The following is a 6,174-nucleotide window of genomic DNA, read 5'->3' as shown; positions in this document are numbered from 1 at the left end:
GTGTTGTCTGCTACTCATGAAAATTCCTGTTATGGGATGATATACATTGTTTCCACTGGATTGAGATAGACATATACATACATACATATGTAGAATAACAGATGAAATTTATGACTATCTTTGCATCTGTATAAATTTCAATGTGCCTTTATATGTTTATTCTGTGTCAATTAAAATTATTTTATATGAATTCTTCCTATAAATTTATTCTAAAATGAGTATTGAGTCATTATTTTTTACTCTTACACTCACTGTAAACATGCTCAGTGACATAAGACCCTGCCGAGTGCCCCTTTCACCTCTGTGCTCCTCAAGCTGTAGATCATGGGGTTTAGCATTGGGGTGATAACCCCATAGAGCATGGCGATGAGTCTATCCCTGTCTGGGGAGTGGTGACTTGAAGAGGGATGGACATAGGTGAAGATGGCTGTGCCATAGAATAAACAGACCACCAGGAGGTGGGAGGCACATGTGGAGAAGGTTTTGTGCTTCCCTTCCACCGACTGGATCTTTAGGATGGTGGATATGATGTAAATGTAAGAGATGAAGGTGGTTAGGAAGGCACCAATTCCAGAGAAAACTCCTGCCACTAAAACAAGCAATTCTGCCATGTAGGTGGATGAGCAGGAGAGGGCCACCACTGGGGGGATGTCACAGTAGTACTGGTTAACCCGATTGGACTTGCAGAAAGACAGGTGGAAGGTGGACACCGTATGGAGGAGGGAATGGAGAAACCATGCTGCCCTGGTCTCAGCTGCCAGCTGGTCCCAGCGAGCCTTGGTCATGATGAGGGTGTAACGGAGGGGAAGCAGATGGCCATGTACCAGTCATAAGCCATGACAGCGAGAAGGAAGACTTCAGTCTCCGCCAGGGCCACCAGGAAATAAAGCTGCAAAGCACAGCCCAGGAAGGAAATGCTGTGATTCCCAGTCAGGAGGTTGTCCAACATCTTGGGGACAGTACCTGATGGGCAGGATATGTCTACGAGGGACAGATTAGCCAGAAAGTAATACATGGATGTGTGCAGCATTTTCTCCATCCCGATGGCCAAGAGAATGGCCCCATTTCCCACCAAAGTGACCTGGTAGGTAACGGCAAAGACCATAAAGAGAGGGTAGCGCACCTCGGGGAGATCAGAGAGCCCCGCGAGGACAAAGTGAGTCACGGTGGTGAGATTGTAGCCGTCCATCTCCTCTCTCTACAGCAGTGTCTCTGGAGGGAAGGAAGGCAAAAAATGGGTTGGAAACAAAAGCCAAGGGGACTATTGATTAAAAATTTGGTAAATCACTCTTGCATGGCTGATGATGTTTGGTAGCCATTTTTAATTAGAGATCCTCACTATTAGAACTACTATTAAAAACACCTACTCATTTCATGTCGTTTTTGGAATACTCGTCTTCAGTTCTTTACAATGAGTCAGCCCTCTGAGACCCTAGGGAAATGTTTAAATATTCATCTTCTCAGTAAAAATTCTTGTGAGCCTTTCACCAATATTTGGATTTCACAATTCAGTGAGAGCTACTTCTGTGTTCTTCATACCTAGTTGGTCATTTACCTTATTTTCCTTTGTAGTATCTCAGCATGATAATTTTATGCACTATCTTAATTTTAAGTACCTCAAAGGCAGAAGCTATGTATTTTACAAGGTATATAATTTTCTAATATACTTCTTTCCAATATTTTATTGGCTTTAGTTGTACAACAGAGTGACTCAATAGTAACACACATAGTAAGTGTATATCCCCTGTTACCATACCACAATATTACAATATTATAGGTTATATTCTCTATTTGTACTTACATTCCTATGACTAATTCATTTTATAATTTGAAGTTTTACCTCTTCATCCCATTCACAATTTCTGCCATTTTCCCACCTCCTGATTTCACTTATATGTACAACACAAACCCCACTAAATAATAAATAAATACATTTTATTTAATATTAATAACTGTTAGCAACTAATAGACATAGACATGTAACAAAAGAATATTTATTTGTGTGTGTGTAGAAGAATTAATGTTGAGTCCTCTGCTTAGACAAAGTATAAGTATAAGACAAAGTATTAGACAAATATATATGTTCATAATAATACATTTGAAAATGCTTTTATGACTTAGAATTTTAATCATTTGAGTATTAATTTTAACAGATATTTTCCAGAATTAGTATAGTTTGATAAATTTAAATAGCCTATAAAATTAAACAAAACAAAACAAAACAGAAATAGACTCATAAACAGAAAATAGACTGCTGGTTACCATGATAGGCAAGTGAAATAGTTGCAGAAGATAAAGAGTCACAGACTTCAACTAATTTAGTCACAGGGATGAAAATACAGCATAGGTAATATAACTAATAATACAGCAATATATTTATGGTGACCTGTGATAACTACACTTACTGTGACGAGCATTTCTTAACGTATACAATTGTTGCATCACTTTGTTGTTTTCTGAAACCAACATAATATTGTTAATCATCTATATTTCAATACAGTTTTTTAGGAATAAAGGAGGAATAAAATGGTTGCTAGTGTCTAAATGTGAATGAAACTAAATACAAATATATTCATATGACACTCAATGCCCACTCTCCTTAAAACAAACATTTCGACATGTGTGGTATTCAAGGAAATATGAGACCACAAACATCATGGGTGATCGAAGCTCTTGTTCATATCAACTCCTTTAATTTTTAAATTGCTTTTGTATGTATTTAAAAAGTCCTCATAATCATAAATGCAAGACTGTGAAAACAACCTAGCTGAAGGTCTCAAAATCCATACTTCTGTGGATGGTTCTGTCACATTGAAAACCATTTGATTTTTAGTATCAGACATGGATGACGGAGATAGAGGAAGATGATTAGATAATAAAATGCAAACTTCATTTTCAATGGTTCCCCTCCACATTTATTTTGTTTACTGGAAATTGCTAATGATATATTTGCTCAGATAAAATGCATAGTATAATAATACAAATTATATATAATGATTTATTTTTACAAACAGAATGAAATCATTTTCTACCAGCTTTCTTTAATGCAACATTTCTTTGTATCTCTTTTCTTTCTTCCTTTTTTTCCTTCCTTCCTTCCTTCCTTCCATCTGTCTGTCTTTTGAAACTTGCAGAACTCATTTTGGTTGGCAATCTTTTTAAAATCTTACTCTATCTGATGTAGCTTATAAGACTCCTAAACTATTGTATATCTACCTGAGGGCTACTTCCCCTTAACTTTGTTTAATTGAAATATAGTTAATCTACAATGTTATATTAGTCTCTGTGTCTAACATAGTGTTTTGACAATTCCATGCTTTGCTAAATGCTCACCATGATAAATGTAGATAATATCTGTAGGTAGTATCATACAAACATTCCACAATATTTTTTACTATATTCCCTGTGCTGTACTTTTATCCCTGTGGCTAATTTATTTTATAATTGGAAGCCTGTACCTCTTTATCCCATTCACCCACTTTGACCACCCTCCCATCCCTCTTCCCCATGTGATATTTAATGGAGGAACTCTGATGTTACTTGTGGGATGACTTTATTCTTTCCTCAATCCACAGCAGGTCTGTGTCATGCTTGGGAGGGAAAGAAAATGTATTTTCATGATGTTAAAGTTGTGAAATTTAGAAAAGAAAATGACTATAATAACCACAAAGTGCTTGGATATTATTATTCAATCAGCAGGTTTTTAGTGAGTAAATTAAAATGATTGAAACAAAAACAATCTACCTTGTCAATTTACATGTCAATTCACAAATTCTCAAATGTCAATGTTCTACAGAACAATAAAATTTCATTTCTCTACATCTTTACAAATTCATTTTCTGAAAATATTTTAGAAAGTTTTGAAATTTTTCAAGGTACTTTCTATTACAAGAAAAATTAATATCTTGATACATTAAATATTAAGTTCTACATGTAATGCTCATTTTACTTTAAACCTCTACTTATTAATTTGACTCTTGGTTTAACAAGGATTATTAGAAATAAACCGAAACATTTTCAGAAATACATAAGTTAGTTCTACATCAGGTTATAAAATCAATATGCATTATTTCAAATAATATACTACTCTAAAATTTGTACTTTGTTGCCTTAATTTTAAATCAAACTTCTGTTCTTGGCATAAAATGTGCAGAGTTTGTTCATTTGGGGAGAAAACTTGTGTTCACGTTAACAGCACCTTTCTTGTGAATCAAATATAATGAAACAGGTTTGCCACCTCATTAGAAAGACAAGGGTGTTAGTATTCTTAATAATGCATTAAAGAAGTTCTATAACGCTCCTTATTAACCCGAGTGATAGCAAATATAATAAAGACTCAGAGAAATCCTTATGAAGAGTAATTACTCACCTTCTCTGTGAGACTAATTGGTGGAACCGTATTCATATATGTATATGAAGAATACATGTTAAAATCAGTTGCTTTTTATTTTCATAAACAGTCCAACATAAGGAGAGTTATAGCAAGGTATATATGGCAAAGATTATGGTCCTCTTGGAAATTATCCATAAAACAAGCTCTTGTACGTACATAACTTACCAATTTGCATGTGGTCAAATCTGAATGGAACATATAAGAAGCCTTTTCCTTTAGTAAATAGTTACTTCAAGGATCTGCTATTGAGAGAAAAAGAACATTAATTAATGAAGCAAAATTAATCACTGATTAGTCTTGGACCATAGGATAATAAAAATTTTATAATTATTTTGTCAATAAAACAGATAATTACATATTAAATTGCTTTAAAAATAGGAGGATGTTCTTACTAAATCTATATTTCTAAAGATTTTTATATCCTTCCTTTTGAAAAACTCAGTGGATTGATTGCTTATAATGTAATCAAATGTCTTTCTGTTATTATTGATTTATTATAAATTTAATATCTCTTTTTGATTTGTAACATTTTTCCTGTCTGTTAGGTCTCATGGACTAGTTTTCTAGGGAACATACATTCACATCTGTGGTTCAGAAGAATTCATTTGACACAGCAGAATTTTATAAACAGGATTTTGGATACATACCTGACTGGGCATGCACAATATTTAGGGCTCTAGTTAGACAATTTCAGACATTAATTTATACATCAACTATCCAAAATTTTTTATTATTCCTTTTGTCTTACCCATTTGATAGTCAATGTTAACTATTTCTGAAATATATATATTTTTATACCATATTAACATCTTTACAAACACCTACTTATTTATCTTAGCTTAAAAAGTCCAGAAATTAAGACACCTGTATTGTCTTTTCAGCTTCACAGTACTCGCTACCGATATAAAGCATTAAAAAAAAGTGAAATAGTCTAATCAATAAAAGGAAACATCAAAATTCAAACTGAAATCTCATGTATATATTGGATGAATGTTGTAATTTATTCTAAAGTTGATATTATAGCCATATTCCCCTTAGGGAGTAAAAATAATAATGAGGTCTCCAGAGAGAATACTCTTGTGTTCTTCATAAATTACTACCAACCTAATGGGAAGAATTTATTAATAATAATAGGAACTTATTTCAAGTTTGGTCAAGTTAATGTAAATTTTAAAAAGCTGAACTCTACAGGAGTGAAAATTTTGTTTGTTGTAATGTAGTAGATTTATCAAAGGATGTTCAAGAATTGAATTTCAATATAAAAATAAAGAGTAAAATAATCCTTTTTTTTCTGTAATCATCTAAATCATTCTTCCAAATTATAATTATACCATAGACTTATAAAAATTTGCATTTTTCATTGTTAGACAAACTTTACTACAATTTTTATGCATTATTACACGTTTCTACTGTTTAGACTATGCACATGAAAAGTGTTGTTACAATCCTTCAGGCTCAAATTGAGTGCAATTACAAACTTATTTCCACCTATAATTGCTGACTATTTTTCTACCAGAATGATGGATTAATGTAAAAAATTTATATCTATGAATTTTAAGAATAGATACATGTAGATCAAGCAATATATGTGCATTTAGTGAGTTCAGGTGAAGGGTATATAGATGTCCATTATACCATTCCAATTTTCTGTAATTGGATAAATGTTCAAAATAAAATATTAGGAAAAATTTAAACATGAACCTACAAAAGACATTGAGAAAAATGAATTTCACACTGCATCTCCGTGCCCACATTTCCACTCAGTCTTTCCCATGGCTGTG

At 33.0% G+C, this 6,174-nt stretch overlaps 1 pseudogene; it reads right to left on the bottom strand.

Moving 5' to 3' along the window:
• Positions 1-263: 263 nt before the first annotated feature.
• LOC130680495 (olfactory receptor 5V1-like) lies at positions 264-1,189 on the bottom strand (annotated as a pseudogene).
• Positions 1,190-6,174: the final 4,985 nt, after the last annotated feature.

Source organism: Manis pentadactyla, chromosome 13 (genome assembly GCF_030020395.1).
Source record: "Manis pentadactyla isolate mManPen7 chromosome 13, mManPen7.hap1, whole genome shotgun sequence".
NCBI lineage: Eukaryota > Metazoa > Chordata > Mammalia > Pholidota > Manidae > Manis > Manis pentadactyla.
This window is presented reverse-complemented; position numbering and strand designations above follow the sequence as displayed.